Raw genomic sequence first — 24,046 nt, forward strand, 5'->3', positions numbered from 1 at the left:
ATGGGACAACTGCTCTGTGGGAGTAGATAGTGAAGATATTGGAAGCATAGTTCAAGAAACATTATAAAAAGCCTTTGTTACAATAAGGCATTTCACTAAAATTACCTCCCTAGGAGAAACAGTGTAATGGGTAAGCATACATTTAAGCTAATAATTCAATAGTAAAAGCTAAACTGAAGCTGGGTATTGTGGTGCATGCCTTTCATCACAGCACTTGGGAGGTAGAGGTAGGAGGATTGTGGTGAGTTTGAGGCCACCCTGAGACTGCATTGTGAATTCTAGCCAGTCTAGAGTGAGACCCTACCTCAAAAATAAAAATAAGAATTAAAAAAAAAGTTAAACTGGACCATGAACCACCATTGCTATTCAGTTCAAAAAAATCATTTTAGTTTATAGTTTATGTCAGACACTTGCTAGAAACTGGATTAACAAAAATGAATATGATAGTTCCTTCCTGTAAGAAGTATAAACATTCAGTAGGATACAAATATAAAATCTGGTTTTGAAAGATGAAAGCAGTTAGTCAGGGGGTGGAGTGGGAATTCATCATAGAAAGAATAGAGCAAGTAGTGTGCAAAGATCCCAGTAGCTTGGTCTTCCTAAGGCCAAAAATGTAGACTGGGGGTGGCTGAAAATAAGATTGAAAAGATAGCATGCTTCCAGACTTGCATGATTATATTTAATAGGCTAATAATACTGAAGGATTTTCAATAGAGATCTGGTGAGACATGCAAATCACTCCAGCTTAAATAAAGTTTGAATTCAGTAAAAATAGAGTATATGCTAGGAAATCAAATGTTGGATTTTTGATGAAAAGTGCAGAAAAAAAATTCATGAGAGTGGAATTGGTGAGGAGAGAAATTTGAAAGCAATATACATTTAGAAAATGTAGAAGAGGAACGCCATGCATGGTGGTGTATGCCTTTAATCCCAGCAATCTGGAGGAAGACATAGGATAAAAAGTGCAGAACAAATTCCATGAGATTGGAGTTGAAGAGGAGAGAAAGTTGAAAGCAATATACATTTAGAAAATGACATCAAAATAGAAGAAGAATGCTGAGTGTGGTGGCGCACGCCTTTAAATCCCAGCACTCAGGAGGCACAGGTAGGAGGATCACCATGACTTCGAGGCCACCCTGAGACTACTTAGTGAATTCCAGGTCAGCCTGGGCCAGAGTGAGACCCTTCCTTGAAAAACAAAACAACAGTAACAACAACAAAAAATAGAAGAGGAACTAGTTGGAAAGAAGGAGTTAAATAGAAATGACATGAGAACAAGAGGAAGTAAAGGGAGGGGATTATGGACAAATTATGTAAATACATGAAAATTATCAATTAAAAGTTAAGGAAGGGGCCTGTAGAGATTGCCTAGTGGTTAAGGCACTTGCCAGTACAAAGCCAAAGGACCTAGGATCTATTTCCCAGGACCCACATAAGTCAGATGTACAATGTGGTGAATGCGTCTGGATTTTGTTTGCAGCAGCTAAAGGCCCTGGAACATCCATTCTCTGTCTTTAGCTCTCTCTCTCTTTCTCTCAAATATTTTTTAAAACTTTTTAATTTTTTTCATTTTTATTTATTTGAGAGTGACAAGAAAGAGAGAGAGACAGAGAGAATGGGTGTGACAGAGCTTCCACAACCACTGCAAATGAACTCTAGACACGTGTGTCCCCTTGTGCATCTGGCTAATGTGGGTCCTGGGGAATCGAGCCTTGAACCAGAATCCTTAGGCTTCACAGGCAAGTGTTTAATGGCTAAGCCATCTCTCTGGCCCATTTTTTAAAAACTTTTAAAACTAAAATCTAGGGTGAATTTTGGTTTCTGATTTAGAATAGTTATTCCATAACATCAGTGGATAGTGGAAGAGGAGCTCAGAGGAGACAAAAAAAAAAAAAAAAGATTTTCATTATAAACATGTGACTTTGAGGTGCCTAGCGTTCAGAGTGAAGCCATCTGGAAGGTATCTGGGTCTATGAGTCTGACTTTCATTTCAGAAGTCCAAGCAGGAGAAACAGATTAGAAAGTTGGCAAAATACAGATGTTTATTAAATCTTTAACAGTGAAAATGATGGATCAGAAGAGTGAACACAGAAACAGGAGTGATAGAATGTGACAAAACTGTAGAGGTAGGAAAAAGATAAGATGGATAAGGACAATATTAAGCTTGTAATTAAATATTTGTTTGTACCTCAAACCCATTATTATTTCAGTTATTAACTGAGATCTTGTCTTTAACCATTTATACAATATAGCTCCTATGAATTTTATCATACAAAAGACAAAAATCCTTGATCAATGTTTTGTAGCAATGTGTTTAGTGTCTCCCACACCACAAAAATTTTGAAATTAAAGTTCATTTACCCCTTCAGTTTAATAGTGTGAAGGAATTAATATGAATCAATACAGTACATTCCATTTTACAATTTCGGAACCATGATGTCTGAGTGACATCAAATATCTGGATTTAATATGCACAATAAAATGAACATATAACTTTGTGACTTATATGTAGCTCTGGTCAGGACATTCAACCTCCTAAAAGCACTCAGATGTGAACAAAAATAGAATACACACTAATGATTATGTTGTAGGGTTTGAAAGCTTTTATGGGTTTTCCTCTTATAGTTAATATAAAAATTCCTGACCATGCTAATACACTCATTCTATCCTGTTCCCGTATAGCAGTGACTGCACTGAACTAAAAGTCTTCTGTTTTCATTCATAAAACTCCTTGGATTAAAAGGCAACCCACACTACTAGTAACTGAAGTTCATTTATGCCATGGTGCTGATACATTGATTGGTGCTGGTTCCACACACAGTTATTGTGTGGTTTGGTTTCAGGCCCAGGATTCTTCAAGAAGAAGGTCGGATCCTTGATTAATTCAGCTCTCTAATGTTCTAGACAATCCATGAGTTGTGTCCACTTCCTTCCTTATAAGTAAGTCACTTTCCTCCCAGGCTTTCACTTCATGACTTGTGACTTGTAAATAGTAGGAAATCTCCCTAAACTCTTCTACTCTGTGCAGTGCTCGAATGAAAAGTTCTCATTATTCTCCCTTGATAAATTAACATTTTTATTCCAGTTCCAAAACAGATAGCCTTCACTTTCAAAAAATAAAAATAAAAACAGTACAGTAAATTTTCATGGCATAACTTTTCCCTTCTTTTACAAAGCAACCTGTCCTCCAATGACTTATTAAGTGACAAAAACCCTCAGATGATTTAAACTGATTTTCATATATCACCTGCAAGCAACAAGAGATTAGGAGAAAGGTTTCCTTCATAATAATTCTAGTGGATTATTTTAAGTCTTACTACACAAAGAAATAACACATGCTGCTCTGCAGATCAGTGGGTAAAAGCATCTTATTGCCTTAGGATTGTAGACTATTGTCATCCCACCAGCTTCTCTCTTGAAGAACAAAACATAATAGGCAAAGCACATAAAGTTATATCTGCTTTTCCCAAGGCCTAATCTCAACTTCATTTTCAAAGAGCTCTGAATACTCACACCCTTACTTGTAGCTATGTATCAAAACCATCACAAATGAACATTATGATCCACAAATAATCATTTTTGTGTTATTATTTATTTATTTATTTGAGAGTGGCAGGCAGAGAGGGGAAGAGGCAGATAGAAAGAGAGAGAGAGAATGGGTACTCCGGGGCCTCCAGCCACTACAAATGAACTCCAGACACATGCGCCCCCTTGTGCATCTGGCTAACATGGGTCCTGGGGAATCGAGCCTCAAACCGGGTTCCTTAGGTTTCACAAGCAAGCGCTTAACCACTAAGTCATCTCTCCAGCCCCACAAATAATCATTTTAACACACCACCATATCATGACTTGGTTCTTATGTAAGGGTTATCACATATATGTCTATTCATTCGAGTACTTCTAAACAGAAATACATGCACTGGGGTCAGTATTTGTTTACAGCCTGTTTTGCTTTCAAAAGGGTATGAAACTTTGTAATATACTCCTTGAGGGTTAGGAAGCAATCTAATCTATTTCTTTATATTGATAATATGGCAAATCACAGGAGAGGACTTACAATAGGTTATTCATAAGCATTTGCTTACTAATGTAAAGTAGATGCTCACATGAATATACTTGTCTCCTCTGAAAAGTGCCTCCTAATTCTAATATCTATAATATGCAACCCTCTCTAATTAAAAAATTCATTATCTGTCAGCATCCCAACCACTGCAGACTTTGCACAATGAGCTAAATGAACTGAGTTACATAAAATTTGACTGCTGTACTGCCTTCCCTATCAACCACGAATGTGTGGCAGTCTTGGATATGATGAAGTTTATCCCCTCACATTGTAGATTAGGAACCTGAAGCCCAGAAAGTCCTTGAGATGACTTTCTCAAGGTCTCAAGAAGAAAGACAACATTAGAAGATTGTGTCTTAAACAAAGGCAAAATTGAGTATTTTATGAAATCTGACTTTTAACAAAAGAGAATTTGACAGTGTGATTGCTTCAGATTTTAACACTCAAGAAAGGGGATGCCATTCATTTTTTGATAAAGGATTAACCAAGATTCATTAGATATTTTGGCTGTTAAACAAGTTGCTCTAAAATTATTCACTCATTTATTTAAAATATTTATTGAGCATTAATTCTTCCATAAAATTTTCTTGGCAGCAAGGAGGATATCATGGTGAATAAGTAAGACTAAACTATTCTTGTAGGTACTATACAAATAAGGAAATACAAATGATATGTTGACATACTGACATGTTTACTACTTTGAAAATTAATTTGTTGTTTTATTCAAAGATAAATATCCAAAGGTGGACTATTTTGTGAAGTGTACATGGCCTATATACAATGGTTTAGAGTGGCATAGATAATCAAAGTGTAATTAATAGGGAAGTTTTTAATTTATCATGATTAAAAAGTTATTGCATGGACAGTACAAAAATCAACAAAAGTCAGGAAGACTGGCAGATTTTCCTAAAGAAATGTGATGCATGGCCCATTTGTGCCCAATTGCAAATTCTGAGATACATTAACATGAGTTTTAAAATTTTGCTAATTGTTTAGCTTTGTTTTCATATGGGTGATGGCCCTTACTTCTCTAGATGTTCACAATATCTGATGTGATCATCCTTTCTAGACATGAGAATCTGCCATCCTTGCCTCTGTGGAGCTACAATTGTGATGTGTAACATGTTTTCTTTATTGTCTTACTTCCTGCGATACTAGAAATCATTGTCCTAAATGCTTGGATTTTCAATCTAATTGGATTTCCAAAGTTTTAGAAGCAAAGCAATAACAAAACATAAAAAAAACTTGCATGATCATTGGTGTACTGTCCTCATTTTAAAAATTAATGAAAGACAATAGCCAAAAAGAAAAAAATAGCTTGGTTTAAACATTTTAGACTTTTTAAAAAAGAAATGCATGCTAGGATAACCTGTTCTTTCTAAATTGTGTGTGTGTGTGTGTGTGTGTGTGTGTGTGTGTATACATATATAAACATATTAGTCAACTTGCTTAAGTAAGCACTGGCATTATTTATGATCTAAACATTCATGGAAGTAGATGAACAAGTTCACAGTCTCATCAACAGCTAACAGAAGAGAGCCACAATGTAGGCTCATAGAAATAACAGCATGATGTAAAGCCAGGGTGTGACCCCCAAATGATCCGCCTCTCAACTCTCTGTGTCCACCTCTTTATCCCCAGAGATACAGAAGAATCTGTAGACCTGCAGTGATGAGTCTCCACAATATTCATAGACAATTTCAAATGTTTTAACTCTTACAGTTTATGAACCCCTAACAGAATACAAATCAGGAAATTATCTAACATTTTCAAGTTAGCTAATTCAAATTGACAGGAAAATGCATGTATTTGTCATGTATATCACAGCACCTTGAAGCACAAATGTGTTGTAGAAATTGTTAAATCTAACTGGCAAATGTCATCTCCCATAGCTCTGTCATTTCTGTAGTAAAAATACTCAACACTCTATTAGCATTGCTCAGAAAACCAGTATCTCACCATTACCTACAGCCACCACACTGTGTATTCGATTCATTGAACTTATTCCTTCTAACCCTACACTTATATCCTTTAGCCAACATGTTTCCACCACACCCCAATCACCTCAGCCTCCAGTAACCACCATTCCACTCTATTGCTATGAGGTTGATTTTTTTTTAGAAGAGTTTTATTTATTTATTTGCAAGCATAGAAACATAGAGAGAAGAGAGACAGACAGGGAGACAGGTTGATTTTTTTTTTTTTATAAACAAGATTATACAACCTAGGTCCTTTTATACCTGACATCTTTTAATTGCAAAATCAAATCCCTATTAGAGATATTATACATATTTCCAAAAGTGTATACTCTTTTAAGTCTACTATTAGGCTATATTAATGTTGCGATGCAGTTATCCCAAACTTGAAACATGGCTTCTGTGTCAATTACATTATGTACTTCATGGATATGTACGCCTAAGTTTTATGAAGATGTAGTATAATAATAAATCAGACTGCCAGAAAACTATGGTGTATGGTACGTTAAGATTGTGGACTCTGACAAGAGTTCAGAAGTAGCCTGAGTTAAGTTTCACTCTGCCTAAGCTAACAGAATTTTGCAGAGCAGAAACATTTTCCAGGTGTGCTTTAGCCTAACCAAAGGCTCTAGGCTCAGCGATGGGAGTCAATTTCCACAGAGCCCTGCTACCTTCTCTTAATGTCTGAAACTTCTTAGGTGTAGCATTAGACAGAGGCAACCATACCTGCACCATGTCCTTTCCTAATTATATAACCAATAAAAGGAAGATGAGTATAGTCAATATAGTTACACGGTAAACTGCACCTTGTCAAGATATGAAGTCATGGTTATTTAATTTTGTTGCAAAATCCCTAATAGCAGTTGTTGCTTTTTTTAATGTTTAGTGATGTGAAAAGAACCTTAAATAAACTTTAAGCTATTTTGTTAACTTGGAAATAATTATTTTAAATTAATCTATAGAAAGTTTAAGGTTAAATAAAAAGGCTCTGTTTATAATCTTTATTTGTTTTTACTGGTTCCAAAAATATATAGTTTCAATAAAAGAAGAAATATTTTGTCATCAGAAATGTAAACTGAACTAGTTTTGGTAAAATATAATGTTTTATTATGACTAACTTAATACTTTAAACATTTCCCTTTTTATGTATCTGAGTTACTTTGTGCATTTTGGACAACACCACATATGTAAAGTCTCCTGCTGGCTGTTCGGTCCCTTTGCAATTGTGGTGGTCAATGAATGACTTGTTCTGGTTCAAATCTGTTCTGATTATACCTATGGCTACCATTCAACATTTTGCCTATATTCAAATGTGTTTAAAATATTTGTTCTAATTTCCAATTCTCTATGACTCTGGACTAAACAAAATGATGATAGGTAAACAACCAGTGTCACATACAAATATCGGCAAGGTATAACAAGCCACTGGCCATCTGAACAAGAGGGCCTTACCTTTTTCTCACATGGCATATTTTTCATCCACCTTTATTTTTACAGAAGAACCCTCCCATTTGTTTTATTATTCTCCTCAGTCCCTTGATTAATTGTATCCAATAATCATTATTAAGCCACAATTAATTGACCACAGTATTTTTTCAAGTCATCACCATGTGAAGAGCTCTGATTTCATACTAAACTCATTTGCAGAAGAATCAAATGATCTCATTGTTAATTTAATGGGACAATTGAATATTGTCCAGTTATTTAATTCTAATATGTTAACAACCCAATTATTAGCACCCAGAATAAATAGTCCTGTTTCACATGATAGCATTTAAAACAATAAGTAATAACTTTCCTCAAATTTCATAGTTCCTTATATCATGAGTCCCAGATGTCAGTCTGGATTGAGAAACCCTCATGAGACATTCTGGAGAAAAAGAAAATTGTGCTCTAAATACTTACATATTCTCATAATCATGTATTGATAAAAGAGAAAACATTCTTGCCTTTGCACCTTCCTATTAGGACAATTGAAGTCCTCAAGGTTGAAAACATTTTGAAAGACATTTATGGTAACAAACATGAAAGGAAAGTTCAGGAGAAAGACATCAACTCCATTTGTTAATACAAGGCAGCAACCTAGAAATCAGGGGGAAATGAATAGAAATTGGTCCTTCTACTTTGTTTCCAAAGCCGTATGCCTTTTAAAATATCTATATTTGGGCTGGAGAGATGGCTTAGCGGTTAAGCGCTTGCCTGTGAAGCGTAAGGACCCCGGTTCAAGGCTCGGTTCCCCAGATCCCACGTTAGCCAGATACACAAGGGGGCGCATGCGTCCAGAGTTCGTTTGCAGAGGCTGGAAGCCCTGGCGCGCCCATTCTCTCTCTCTCCTTCTACCTGTCTTCTCTCTGTGTCTGTCTCTCTCAAATAAATAAATTTAAAAAATTTAAAAAAATAAAATAAAATATCTATATTTATGTGCATAAGACCTAACTTCAATAAGGGCCCATATTCTTTATTGATTATATTTCTTCATGGCTTCTATCTATTTTAGCTTCCCAAGTCTATCTTTCCTCACCATACCTCCATTAACATCACACACCTCCACTGTTTGGTATTGATCTTCTCTTAATTGTATATGAAAAATGTCTGCAGCCACAAAAGTTCCTTACTGCTAAATTCAAAACAGCATTACACTATGTCTGCAAATAACTAAAAAAATATAACAAACAGGTTAAGCAATATATATATGTCAGCAATATATATGCAAGGAGAAGTGTAGTGATTATTAATTCCACAGCTTATCCAAAATTACCAAGAATTGGAACAGTTTGCAGGAGACTTAGACCATAGCCTCTGAGAAGTAAAATGTGTTTCCCACTGTTATTTACTTATACACTTCAGTGCCATGTTAACTGTTTCTTGGTACCTGTTTATGATGAAAGATGCTGACCTGAAAGAGCAAAGTAATATAGCCATATTGAGGGTGGAACTGTTTTTTTTTTTTTATTTATTTGAGAGCAACAGACAGAGAGAGAAAGAGGCAGATAGATAGAGAATGGACACGCCAGGGCCTCTAGCCACACAAAGGAACTCCAGATGTGTGCACCCCTTGTGCATCTGGCTAACGTGGGTCCTGGGGAATCCAGCCTCGAACCAGGGTCCTTAGGTTTGACAGGCAAGCGCTTAACCACTAAGCCATCTCTCCAGCCTGAGAGTGGAACTACTTTCCTCAAATATGGATTTGTGGTTTGCTATTCATATGCCTTTTAAAAACTTAGTGTAGGTACAAAAGAAGACTATCACTGTGTCATATTTAATTGTGATTGACAGCTTGAGGATTGAGAATCACCATAGAGTTAAACTTCTGGAGATGTCTGTGAAAGAGTTTATAGATTTGGATAACTGAGTCACATACACATTGAAATGGGGTTGGTGTGGTCCCTGAATTGAATGAAAGGGAGACAGCTAGCTGAGCACTGGCATCCATCCTTCTCTATGACACAATGCATGAGCCATGTCTCACTATATTCCTATGTTTTCCTCATCTTGATGGATTAAATCCCCTGGAATGGTAAACTAAGTCAACCCTTCCTTAAGTTGCTCCTGGTTGAGGAGTGGTCACAACAACAAGAATATCACTGATATAAACAGTTAAAAATAATGATGCAAGCCAGGCGTGGTGGTGCATGTCCTTAATCCCAGCACTTGGGAGGCAGAGGTAGGAGGACTGCAGTGAGTTCAAGGCCACCCTGAGACTACAGAGTGAATTGCAGGTCAGCCTAAGCTAGAGTGAGAGCCTACCTTGAAAAGCCCCCCGAAAAATAACGATGCATACTATTTTTCATCGGATGAAATAAATAATACAATTTAAGTGGCATGTATTCATATGTGAGATACTATGTGAGATCAGGTTAATGAAAGTCTGTTAGTCTCTACCATTGATTTCTAATTTTCTAAATTATTTCTCTCTTGTGACTTATCACATTAGTGAATAAGATACAGATCGGTCTATAGGGATTTGGAAGATATAATTAATCTCTGAAAGCTTTTATGAGATTCTCAAAAGAAATTTTGCTTTTACAGGCTCAAAAACTTGAGTGTGCTATGACTCATATAAAAGTCAAACTTCTTATCATAATCCAGGTGACTCAGGTGGTCTGGCACCTGTCTTCTCCTTTGATGGGTAGTCCCACTGTCCTCTCCAGGTTCATTAGACTCCAATGTCATCATTCTTCTTTCTCTGTGTTCGTCAGATACACCATGCTTCTGCTTGCCTTGAAGTTTCTCCCTCTGCTTGGAAGCTCCTATTTCTACAGCTTTCTACACATTAGTCTGGCCTCCAAGAGCAGCCCTTCCCTCTGAAACCAAACTATGTTTTTGTTGTCTATTCCTTGTGGCATTTATTTGTGTCTACAATGTTCCCACATTTGTTGTTTTACTAGCTTATTTATGACACCTGCAGCTACTGGCTTCATGAAGGTAAGAATTTTCATGACTTGTCCTGTGATTTTCGACACACAGCACCTACTGAAAACGACTTGTGAAATAAATACATGGATGAATTGTGGTCTATGACATATTCAAATGGAAGAGAAACTGTGAGTCCTCAAGTAAGAATTTCATTTACTAAATTATGTTCACATTTAACTTTTAAAAGCTCATCTAAATATTCAGACTATCAAATAAGATAAACCACACACAAGATCAAAGAATAGAATACCTTATCTTAAAGGAACTGCATTCACAGATAAAGCTTCCTGGTGTGCAATGAAGATTTTTCCCCTATAAATGGCTGTAAATTAAGACACTTCTGAGGATGGCAATATGCACAGCCCATTGCTTCACCAACATGTAGGTTAAGTGCTGTAAAGACTTTTATTCCATACACTTAATGATAAAATAGTCACCCCTAGACTGATGGGCAATTAAATTCAACCATCTAGAGAATCAGGACACACCGTTCAGCACTCCCTAACAGAAGGGCAATGTTAGAATTCCCTCATTCCCTGGAGAGCAGTATAGTTTCAGTTTTCAGTGACTAGGAATATGTTTCTCTTTAAATATTTAAGCATGGTTTCTGCTTAATTTCTTTCCTGCAAGATGCTCTTCATGTCTTTCAAATATTTGTCAACTGAAGTCTCTACAATGCTCAAGCAGCGTGGGAGCAGGTGTAGCACTACTGATCACAGTAACCATGGCAACACCCAATTTTTATTTAATTTGCTGTTTCCTTGACAGAACCAAAACACAAGAGAGATGGAGAGCTGTAGGCAGAGGAACAGGAAGGCAGGGAAGAGTAGGGAGGTTAAATGGGAATCAGGCATTGACAGAGGACCACAGCTTTTCAAGTTCACTTCCTTTAGCTAAAAATGCAGGGCTGGGGGGAAACTCAAGCTATTTATTATTATTTTTTCTGAGAAAATGTATGGTGCTGTGGATTAGAAAAGGCATTCAACCTATTTTTGGTAGACTGTCCTATGCATAGAATCAAGTTTAAACACAGACCCAGTAAACCCAGAGGCTTCAGAACAGATAGTGCAAGGTCAGAGACAAGCTCCTTGGCTGTCCAAGTGCTCTGATCTGGGCACTTATCCTCGGAGTTTAAGCCTCTCTTATAGGAGATCCAAACCACAGAAATGGCCCAGGAGCAGGAGGAGCCCTGTGTTTCCTGGATCAGATTTAGTCCTAGGGCTTTTAGTACAGCTGGTTGGAATGACCCTAAAATTCTGAGTCCCTCCCTCTTTTATATCCATTTGAAAGTAACAGTTGAGTCACAAAATTGGGCAGGTATAACTGCCACTTTAATCCACCATTTACTCAAAAAAAACCCAGAACTATAACCAGGCCTAGGAACAAAAAGCCAGAATAAGATGGCTCTTCCATGGCATTCTTTATCAAGGCTGAGTCTGGGCCTGAATTCGTGAGTCTCAGACCTGGTTCCACTACTTCCTTAGGAAAGTCACTACTTGGTTCCTTGTTCCAATTACTTGTAGATATCCCAGATGCTTCTAACATTTTTGCTTGACAATCATTTCACTCCAACAAGTTATCATTAAATACATATATCATTTTCCAGGGTTGATAAGTGGTGTCCCTCCAGTGGAAGAGAAGAGGCACAGAAGAATACCTTTAATAATAAAAACACCTTTCTTTTTCCCTCCCTCCCTCCCTCCCTCCCTCCCTCCCTCCCTCCCTCCCTCCCTCCCTCCCTCCCTCCCTCCCTCCCTCCCTCCCTCCCTTCTTTCTTTCTTTCTTTCTTTCTTTCTTTCTTTCTCCGGAGATAAAGAGGCAGATAGAGAGAGAATGGGTGTACTGGGGCCTCTAGCCACTTATAATAAACCCCAGATGCACGCACCACCTTGTGCATTTGGTTCACGTGGGTGCTGGGGAATCGAATGTGAGTCCTTAGGCTTCACAGGCAAGTGCCTTAACCACTAAGAAGCCTCTCCAGCCAAATATATAAAAGTTTAGTTTTCAATTTAAATACCCTTTAAATACTGCATTTAATGACATTTTTTACTTCCACATATGTAACCATGTTACTCTTCAATGACTTGGTTATTACAATATATCAGGGAACAAAAGGGAAAGTTGTATTTAAAACCAGTTGACTCATTTTCAACAATTGAGTAAAGACCTTTAAATTCTCACACATACACATGACACTGTTTGGAAAGGGCTAAAATAAGTCAGCAATAATAGGCAGGGCTGTACAAAGATTTCAAAGCTTCCAAGTTTGGTACTGACCACCTCATTTACTGTGATCCTACTCAAAAGGGAAAAAAGAGCATAGAATTAGTAACTTTGAACTTAAGGCCTTTAAAAACAAATAAATAAACAACAACAAAATCATTCATTGTACAATTTATGAATGAAGTGAGCTTTAGTTTGAGTAGCAATGCCCCAAGTTGGTTTGAACAGTAGACCCAAGATCTAGTAGCTTTTATATTTCATGAGAGATTAGATTTATCATCTAGTGAGTCTTTTGAGCTTTTGGGCAGCAAAATTCCTAAAAGTCTGTCAGTCCTGGCTTCTGCTTTTTAAATGAGTATCAATGGCATTGCCTGTGCTTTTTAATATTGTTTTATTTTTATTTATCTATTTGAGAGACAGAAGGGGATAATGGGCACCTAAGGGCCACCAGCCACTGTAAATGAGCTCCAGATGCATGTACCACCTTGTGCATATGGCTTATGTGAGTCCTAGGAAATCAAACCTGGATCCTATGGCTTTGCAGGCAAGTAACCACTAAGCCACCTCTCCATGATGGACTGGCTCCAGAATTCTCCACAGATATTAAAATGACCAGATGCTTAAGTCCTTATGTGAAATAGTATAGTGTCTGCATGTAATACATCCTTCCATACACTCTGAATTGTCTCTAAATAACATGATATTTAACATAATAAAAATGCTATATAAGTAGTAGTTATGCTGTACTTGTAAGTGATAACAAAAGAAATGTCTGTACATCTTCAGGCCAAATGCAATTTTTTTTCTAACATATTTAATCTGCAGCTGGTTGAGTCCCAGATACAGGGCCTATGGGCATGGAAGTCAACTGTACCTGAAATTCATCTGATTTAATTTCTTAATAAATATTTATATCATTATTTTTCATACAAAATTGCATTGGAGACTATGTCTTTCTCTTGTTTAACTTCATAGTATTGTTTTCAATTTTGTGAAACTTAACTGCTGTGGAACAATTTATCTCAAGTATGAAAAACATCATTCTGATTGTGTATATCACTAATTTAAGAGATAATCTCTCGTTCTCTCTCTCTCTCTCTCTCTCTCTCTCTCTCTCTCTCACACACACACACACACACACACACAGCTTATACTACTGCCACCACTATTACCATTATTTTAGTCCTCTGGGAATTATAAGATAAACAAAGTTATTGGAACAGTAAGTTATTAAGCACAGACAGGTACTATAAGCAAATAAACTACATGTTACAGATGGTATGCAGTAAGAAATCTGTGTAGCATGTTAAATGAAAATGATGTTTACCAAGCTATAGCTGATGACCTATTAAAATAAATGAAAAGAATGGATAATTAAATATTAAAAAATATCTTTATTGCTTATTTTTAAAAAGTGGGTCCAAGAGCTGTGAGCCAAATGACATAATGTTTTATATGTACCGCAATAAAAAACTGTTTTGTATTACTTAAAATTTTGTCTTGGGGCTGGAGAGATGGCTTAGCAGTTAAGCGCTTGCCTGTGAAGCCTAAGGACCCCGGTTCGAGGCTCGGTTCCCCAGGTCCCACATTAGCCAGATGCACAAGGGGGCGCACGCGTCTGGAGTTCGTTTGCAGAGGCTGGAGGTCCTGGCGCGCCCATTCTCTCTCTCTCCCTCTATCTGTCTTTCTCTCTGTGTCTGTCGCTCTCAAATAAATAATAATAAAAAAAATTGTCTTGTTAAAGAGAATATGCATTGAGAAAACTTAATTACAACACTGAGCCAAGAAAAGTAAATAGTAGAATTCAAATAATAAGCATTATTCATTACAGTAATGCCAATGAAAATGCACTGCATCACTCCTTTTAGTCAAGGATATTGGAAAGCATTTTCTCCTATAAGCTCAATAGCGTATCAGTGCTGTCCATTAGCAATCATGGTTAAAGTAGACACAACAGTGAGCAGCGGGCAGTGCAGAACAGTGCATCACATCTAGTAATGAATAAATCATGGTTATTCTGCCTCAAAGTCTGTATATGTATGTTCTTGTGAGTTTGCATTAAGTTTAGAAGTCCTAGACAATTAAGTGATGGAATGAACTCATGGATACTCAAATTTCATGTTTTAGGATCATTTTTAGGTCAATTCAAAATTACGAATGACATTATGCAAGAATATTTGACTTAAAATAAAATTTAGTTCAATACTTAGTATATATAAATGGAATCAACTAATATTACATGAAAACAATCGACTGTCTGACTGCAACTGGACTAATCAATATAAATTGAACAAAGAAACAAAACCTCAAACAATTTTGTTGGTTTCAGGTGAATCAAATAATTTTTTAAAAAATCATTTGGTTTAAAAAATATTTCTAAAGTCTATATTATTAAGGGGTGGAGAGATGCCTCAGCAGTTAAGGAACTTGCCTCCTACTTCTAAGGACCTGGGTTTGATTCTCAGTGTCTATGTAAAGCCAGAGGCACAAAGTGGCGCATCTAGAGTTACTTTTTACAGTAGCTGGAGGCCCTGATAAACCCATTCTTTCTGTGTGTCTCTCTCCATCTCTGTCTCTATTTTGTCTCTCTCTATCTCTCTCCTTCCCTCCCTCCCTTCCTTTTTCCCTTCTTCCCTCCTTACAAATATTTTCTTAAGTTTCTTTTTTAAAAAAATCTTTTAGCTGACCACAGTTTTCACTTTGAAGAAATCAGTCATATAGATATTCCTTTTCAGCCTACACCATATTTAAAAATAATATTAATACTGAAGAGAAAATAGTTGCCATGTGTAACTTTCCATAAAACAGGGAACCCGGACAGATTTGAATACAAATTCATGATGAGGAAAAGAGTGGCAACTTTTCTTTCTGTTTTAGAAGGGTCTTTTTAGGTAGGATGTGTCTTAAAGAAAGACTGGCCTACAAGGAAAAGACTGCTTAAGTCTAAGAGGTGCAAAAGAGAAGTTCAAAGGTTTTTCAAGATAGGGTCTGTAGTCCAGGTTGACTTGGAATTCACTGTGTGGTCTCAGGGTTTCCTCAAACTTATGGTCATCCTCCTACCTCTGCCTCCCAAGTGCTGAGATTAAAGACATATACCACCACACCTGGGTAAATAAATGATTTTTGAACGTGGTAAATATTTTTAAAATGTTGAATCAAAATAGAGATGAGCTCTTGAGAAAGAAGAAAAATTAGCTTAAGATCACATAGTGAAACTGCAATCAAAATACCAGGCTATATTTTAATTTTCAAACACTCAATAATGTTTTCCCAATATTGAAAATAATGACCAAAGGAATAGAAGGAGCCAAGAAAGAAGGAAAACAAAAAAGAAGAAAAGAAGGTTAAAAAAAAGTCAAACTGGGCTCACACTTACAATATCAGCACTTAAGAAGCTAAGAAGATTCTTGTGAGTTAGTGGACAACCTGAGCTACATAGTGAGTTTCACATCTGCCTAGACTAGAATGAGACTCTAACAACAACAACAACAACAAAATCAAGGTATGTAAATTTATTTATTTATTTAATTTATTTATTTGAGAGGGAAAGAATGCCAGGGCCTTCAGCTGCTGCAAACTACAGATGCATGTGCTACCTTGTGCATCTGGCTTACATGGGTCTTGGGGAATCAAACTTGGGTCCTTTGACTTTGCAGGCCTTAACCACTAAGCCATCTCTCCAGCCCAACATGTGTACATTGTTCCTGTAAATAACAGAAATTGATGTTGTAATCTATAGACTTCTTATAGCTCCTTCACTGTAAATAAAAAGTAGGATCAGTGGTATTACAAATTTTCATATTGTTGAGTACTTTGTATTATGACAAGGCACAAGACAAAGGAGATTCATGCAGAAATATGTGAAAATGCCCCAGTGTGTTAGGACAGGCACACTTAGGATTCCATCTTACATCCAAAGAAGAGAAAGAACAAAGTGAAAAGTTATGCTTTTCAAGTTAGAACTCACGGGCTTTATGAGCTACTACCACAGTGGTCTTCTGGAAGAATGGTATATTATTACGGAAATAAATAGTCATCCAGCCTCTTGCCATGTTTATAGGTAAAAGGTGGTCCAAGCTGTGTGTTCCTAGAACTTCATTATTTTAGGCAGGTGTAATGGTGCACTTCTGTAACCAGTGCACTGAGGAGGCTGAGGCAAGAGGATGGAGAGTTTAAGGCCAGCCTTCACTACATAAGAAATACCAGGCCAATTTAGGCTACATAGTGAGACCTTGTCTCTAAAGAAATTCAGACAGAAAGGAAGAAAGAAAGGGAGAGAGGGTTCTAGAATTCCTATAAGCATCTCTAAAGTCATAGACACACATTTTAGTTATTTATATATTTAAATATAAGAAATATATACATGTATGTATTTGAATTTGTCCCTTATGATGTATATTTTAATAGAAAACATTTTTTAAAAACTTTCCTCATGTTCACAATATAAACTGAACACAAGACTGAAAGAGGATTTGGACTTCTTAATTTTTGCTTGAATTACCACATAATTTCACTAAAATGCATAAGTAAAAACTATCATAGTGAAAGTATTACCAAAGGAAAGTTTATCTCTTGAACAGGAAGGATCAAAGTTCAAGGGGACAGATTCAAAATGTTTTTCATAAAAGACAACTAATTATGTTCAGATTGTTTTAAGTTTTTAATTCAGAACAGACCTGATTTCAATAAGCATCCTCTGTGATTTTAACGAGGAAGCACCCACAGCCTTAGCTCAAAGTCATGACCAGGGAGGGAAGAGGGGGCATGACAATGTGTTGAGGTAGGAAAGGAAAACAGATTTCTTCCCTCTCCACCCACAGACCAAATCTCACCCGCAACCTACAAAGACAAACATGAGCAGAATTTGCTTGGGTGCCTCTTCTCCTACCTCTACCCATGCACCTAAACTCTCCCACAGAACCTCTCCCTTGATTTTGGCCTTTTGTGCACACAGCTCTCTGTGTGCTTTTCATGTTTGGAATACATTTCTGGTACTAATAATTCCTTGAATGTATCTCAGTATTTCTTAGAATGAATGAATAAATGAATGGCAACAGATTTCTGCCAACATGAAAGAGAAAGTCCAAATTTGTAACAAGGGAGTAAAACAAACATTGAAGCAACAATTAGAGCACAGTTCATCTAACATTCCAGCATCGAGTTAAACAGAACAGTGGAAAAAATAGTGACATAATCAAAACATTGTCCTGATTTGAAATGATCTTGAGTACAAGAAGACAATGGTATTACTAAGGACACAGAAATTAAAGAGGAGAAAGGACTAAGAAGCTAATCTTGGAGCAGCCATGCTTATTAGCACCATAGGAATCAGACATTGTCTCAAAACTCATACCTTCAGGTTCATGCTAAAGGACAGTACTTTAAGCATTAAGGAATGCTGGTCTGAGGGTGCTTTCTTTATCTGTTTATTTATCTTAATCTATTAAGAAGAAATTAAGCCTTGAAAAGAATTCAATAGTCAGAGTCAGCCTACATTCCCAGGCTGGTTTTCTGTGCTCTGCTATTAAGCGTATCAATGAATCATTTAGGGGTGCACTTAGCTGTCATGTGTACACCCAAGCAAATGTAGTAAGTACTTAATTGTAAATGCCAAGTGCAACTGTCCTTGTCAAAAGCACAACTGTCGTTTGTTATCTAATTGCCAATAAATTTCAACATAAAAAAAATGCCTTATAAGAATATATGGAAAAATCTACTGACAGTCATTTTCTTCCTTCTCCTTTCTGGCATTCAGGGAATTTGAAAATTGGTTTAAACCAACAGAAATAAAATTATTCCTTCAGGCCTAGAGCATTCTGTGCCAAGTTTCATTGTGGCTGCATATTTCTGACCAACTTTAAGATCTCTGTAAAGAAATACCTAGAAGAGAAAGCATTCCTTTAGCCATGGCAGAGCTGCCTGAGCAGAGGCTGCTGTGGGAAGGTGTGCTTCTGGTGTCTGGTTTCCACCGAGAGGATGCTGGCTCCCTCAGAGAGCCAGGGACACCACAAGCATGAGGTCATGGCTGCGCCAGTTTCACTGGGTCATGCTCTCTCAGCACAGTCTTCCTTTCCTCCCTGAGAAGGTGCTGTGAACAAGTCATCCTAAGAGAACTGCTGTGGAGCGAATCCATCATAAATTCCAAATGCATGGGTGCACTGGCTAGGTTTGTAGTAGTCTAGACACAACTAGGAACCTAAAAGAATCCCAGGCACAGAAGACAATAAAATGATTGCTTGATGGAGGATGGGCATAAGACAGGAGAGAAATAAAGAAAATAGGCATTTTTGTCACTACAATATTGGTTATTTAAACAGAAGCTCAATTTTTAAATTGCTTAGATGTCCTGAGGAAATTAGGCAATTTCCCACGTAAGAGAGAGAAATTTGGAAATGAATTTTATAATACTTCGTGAAACATATAGAAAATAAGTAGCATGAAAGAAACCAGAAGTAGGTCTAAGCCACAAGCACCATGAACCTCTGACCCTAAACACACAGGAACACTAGTAATATCTAGACCACAAACATCAATCTGAAGCTCTGAGAATCAGACAAAAACACAAAGAAATCAATGCCCCCCCACACACACCCCACAGCGCCCTAATGAAGGAAAGAAAAAATAAACATGTCTTTTACCTTTTCTTAAGGGGTGATGCTTTTGTGTGCATGGGGGAGGTGACTGAAAATGATTTAATAATTCATTAGGTTTTCTAAAAAAATAGACACAGTTAAAGGACTGCTTTGTCATATTGTGTTGGAAGGCTGTAATCTTCCTCTTGGGCATAAAATCAAACGCATTCTAAAAGACTTTTATTTATTCAATTGATTTTGACTGCCAAAAAAAAAATCATAATTGTCCACATTGAAATGACAGGGTGACGGCGCTCTGCTTTCAAGCTGGGCTTGTACCTGCAGCTCAAGCACAGGAGCATTTTGCATATCGTAGCTCACATAAAAGGCTTTGTTCTCCATCGCCTCACTGTGGCTGCATGCCTTCATTTCAGTTTGTAGTAATTTCCTCTAACAGATTGTTTAAAATGAATTACATTTTTAACATTTGAGTGGTAACTTAGTACATTTATTAATCCCTGTATATCACAGCTAAAACTATATATGAGACCCCAGTGTTTTTTGTTTCTGTTTGGCAATACTCATTTCATTCACAACATAATCCCCAAACCCTCAATGATAAATTTTAAAAGATTTGTCTTTCAGCTATTTGCTCCATTTTGCAACATGCTTACAGAGCATTATATGTGTTCACATGAGTATATACATTTAGACACTCACAAAAAAGCTTCACACCCAGTTGCAAATTGTCTATTCTGTCCTGCACGCCTTATGCTAAAGGCTTACAACAGATGGTACACAGCAATTGTGACAAAGGAGCTTGTGGCAAACCAAACCTTCCCGTTTTCTGACAAAATTCTGAATCCCCAATGCCAGAAAGAATAACATGCAAACAGGCACCTCCCTAGTCCTGACTCCTTGCACCCTTCTACACACTCTCTGAAAATTTCCACCCTTACACAAAAGACAAGCCTGGGGAAGGCAGTCATCGCCCGTCCCTCAGTCCCAAAGAAAGCCTTTCGGGAAAGAAGTGAAGGACAGATGGAAATGCAGCTGTGTGCCCATCCTCGCCGTTTAGGAAGACAGGGAAGACTGCATAAAGTTCAAGCTCTACCACACTCCTGCCTTTGGGCCCCGCCCTCCCACAAGATTCTACATTTTCCTAAAATTACCAATATCCATCAGTCTTCCTCTTCTGTCGCTGACAGGGAAGAATGTTAAAATTTGCAAGGCTTCCCTCGCTCATTTCTTCAGGGTGCAGTGCACTTGGAAACACACACACACACACACACACACACACACACACACACCCTTTATATCGCATTCTCTCCCCCCCCCCCCCCGCCCCATGTTCTAGGCGTAATTCACTTTCCTCCTTTCTACAGCTCAGGTAATACTAGCTCTCAAAACAGTATCCTAAGCAGACCGAAGTTTCCAGTCTTTCCGAGGCTCATCTACAAATCTGGACCGTAGGTACCAGCGCCAGGGACCCCCTGGCATAGTGACACCTGGAAGGTGGGGCCTGCCCAGGGCTGGAAGGCCACCGAGGCCGACCCCAGCCCGTCCCCGGTCCCCCCCCGTGGGCAGCGACTCTCCTCCCGGGAGGCAGGAGGGACCAGTGCTGGCCACCGAGCGCGCCAGGGGGGAGCCACGGATCTCTTACCTGGGCGCCGAACCTGGATGCATCCGCCGTCGCCGCTGCCACGGCTCCGGAACGCCCTCCGCGGGAGGAGGAGAGGGAGACACGGCGCCGGGGAAGAACGTGAGAAAAAGGAGAAGGCAGAGAAAGAGGCGGAAGGGAAGCAGAGAGAGGGAGGGAGAGAGGATGCTGCCGCCGCAGCCGCCGCCGCCGCCGAGAGCCCGCGCAGCCGAGCGCCGCCCCGCGTGCGCGGCGCCCCGCCCCGGCCCGGCCCGGCCCGGCCGCCTCCCCGCCCCGCGCGCAGCTCCCGCCCGACTCTGCGGGCCGCCGGGTCCGCGGCGGGGCTGGAGCTGCCACCGCCGCAGTGTCCGGGAGGGGGAGCGCGGCCCCGCCTCTTGCTGCAGCCCCGGGGACCCGGCCCCACCCAGCTAAGGCCCGGAGAGGCTGCGGGGGGACCTGGCTCTGCCCTCCGCAGCCCAGGGCCGGCGCTGCACAACCCCGCCCTTCGCCCCAGACGCAGTGAGCCGCGGGGACCCGGAGGCCTTCTTAAGAAGGGCGTCCTTGGGAAGCCTGGCACTTGAGCTTCGGACCTTCAGGGAAACGCCCCTCTTCCCAATCCACGTGGGGGGCAGGTGCCTTGCACCTCTCAGTGGAGAAAGCTCCCAGGCCTGGCTTCCACAAACCAAACGACAGGTGCATCCCGAAAGGACTAGAAAGTTGAGAGGCGGGGTTACACAGCATCGCTGTCAGTCGGAAAGGTGTAGGGTGTTCTACACCTAGCTGTCACTCATCAGGTGTACTGATGGATTCAGCTAAAATGTTTAAAGAAACCTACGGTGTGTCAGACAATGCTCTAGGCATCTAGGCATCATGGGAATATTGACCTCAGTGGGAATTTTTTTTTTTTTTTTTTAACCAACAGACAAGAAAGACCCCTTCCTTCATGGGCGTGGTGCATTGAGGTCCAGGCTCATGTTCCAGAGAAAAGTCCCAGGGCGACAGTGTGTGAGGTGAAGGGTAAAGAGAGTATCACCCTTCTCACATACTCGAAATGACAGTGAGTGAGAAGGGTCTTTGAAAAATACGATGTTTCAGATGCAGTGGATAAGGAACACAGAAAATGTTGACCTTGAAATGTCACCAATAAAAAAGAAAAATCACCTCGTAACTGTCTTTGAAAAGATGATGACCAACTGAATAAACAGATGCCTGACCTCGACGCTTCCGTAATCGGGAGGAGTGGCTTGTACAGTTTCAACAGTTCTGATGAAACCAGCCATCATTCGGTCTGGTCACTTAATAAAGCCAAGAAGTGTAGGACATTTGAGTTGATTTGCTCTGCGTCCCGTTCCTCCAGTTTTCAGATGGAAAGCAGTGTCAAGGATGGGAGGCTGCACGTTAGAATCCCTGACAGAGCAAGGTGCGAAACCCTGACCTTCAGAGTCACACCCAGGGCTCTTTGTGCTGACTGCCTCCCTCCCTCCTCCCAGGCCAGCTTCACCCCATTTCTCAGTGGCATTGGCAGTGAGGTAGGCAGTGGCAGGCCACACCAGGCAGCCTTTCGGGCTCCTCCTCACACGGTAGCCTCACTGACTAGGTTTTAGAGAATGTGTGTGGGTGGGAGGAAGGAATAGGAATCTCGCTTGCTTGAGGCTGCTGGCACTCCTGCCCAGGCACATGTGAGCAGACATTCACTGAGACAGTCTCCTGGATCCTGCATAGAGCAGTTACTGGGTGTCTCCCAGTTCCCAGGCGTTCTGTGCTACCTGACACAGGAGCCACGTCCCAACAAGAAGATACACCCCCGTTCCTTCTCTCAGTTCACACAGAATCTCCCTGGGTTTGCAACAACCCCTAGCTTAAAAAAGGCAAGTAGAACTTCAGGCATTGAAAACAAACCTGCCCATTCACACTTTATCTGCAAATCGATTGCTTTTCCTACATCAGTGGCTCGCTGGATCAGCCAAACACAAATGACTTTTCTCTTTGGGAAACCTTGTCCTTATGCAGTGGCACACCTTCTCTAACCATCCATCTTGGCCAGGGTTCTGCCACAAGAATAGCATCCATCTGCAATAGTTTCACAGAGAAAACTTAGAATGGGGAACCAATTACCAAGGACAGGGGCCAGGAGCAACATTTTCATAGTTACCAGCAGGAAACTGTTGCCATTTTCAGCGCCGCAGGGTCTTAGAGCAGGTTTTATTTGATAAGAGGGGCCGAAGCTACTTCAGAGGAACTAAACCATAGAGGGTATGCCCCGCGTGAGGTGGGACAATGGGGGAGAGAGAGCGAAGGGCACCCAGAGATCCCTTCAGAAGCAGAAAGGGGGAAGGAAAAGCATTGGGACTTTTGCTTTCTCCTATTTCAAAACCTGGCCTTTGGGTGGACCTAGCAGGAAGCCAGTTGACAAAGCAAGTGGGGAATGGAGTTGGCAGGTGTCCGTGCCCTACTCAGTAGGGGACTACACGTGGTTAGGTTTCCAGCTTAATGAGGGAGTTTCAATTCTATGCCTAATGTTGCTGTTGTAGCTCATTCAGCAAAGCAAGGCCTCCTTTGAGGAAGTAGACTACATGTCACTTTTCTCCTCCTCAGAAGGGGGAATGTGACCTTGACTAAGTCAACAACAGGACCTGCTCCCCTCAAATGCAGTGGTTGGTCAAAGCTATGATATATCTCAAATAGTTCCAATGAAGGTTTTCCATGAGGTGTGTCAGATAAGCAATGGTGATAAGATGGATGTATAGGTAAATAGTCCTTGTAGACATGTATTCTGAGAGGCAATAGGGATGCAGGATTTGGGGTTTTGAAGTGATCACCCATGTTTATGAACCCCGAGTTTGGGTTCTATCCTATTTTTAATAAATAATTGATTTTAAAAGGATTCAAAAAAAAGGATAATAGAATATTATATTTATTTAGGGAGGAATCACAAATTGTGGGGTTGATTTAAGGGAAATGGGGATCCAGGAAGAAGGCTAAGCAGAACCATAAGCATGTGGAAGGAAGTAAACATGTATCCATGTGGAAAACACAACATAGCCTGTGAGATTCACTGAAGAGAACTTGAGGTTTTTAGGGAAAGGCTGGAGTAGAGACACAAGCACATGGAAGACAGAACCTAGGAGCTTGTGTAGGAAGATTTAGAGGGAACCCA

At 39.5% G+C, this 24,046-nt stretch overlaps 1 protein-coding gene across 16 annotated transcripts in view; it reads right to left on the bottom strand.

Moving 5' to 3' along the window:
- Map2 (microtubule associated protein 2) overlaps positions 1–21,098 on the bottom strand; it is a 285,977-nt gene extending 264,879 nt beyond the window's left edge. For all 16 annotated transcript variants that reach the window (XM_045147517.1, XM_045147533.1, XM_045147531.1 and 13 more), the window contains exon 1: positions 20,914–21,098. The gene's annotated coding sequence lies outside the window, so the exon portion shown is untranslated. The remainder of the gene's footprint in view (positions 1–20,913) is intronic.
- Between the last annotated feature and the right edge of the window lie 2,948 nt (positions 21,099–24,046).

Source organism: Jaculus jaculus, chromosome 4, assembly GCF_020740685.1.
Source record: "Jaculus jaculus isolate mJacJac1 chromosome 4, mJacJac1.mat.Y.cur, whole genome shotgun sequence".
In the NCBI taxonomy this organism is placed as follows: Eukaryota; Metazoa; Chordata; class Mammalia; order Rodentia; family Dipodidae; genus Jaculus; species Jaculus jaculus.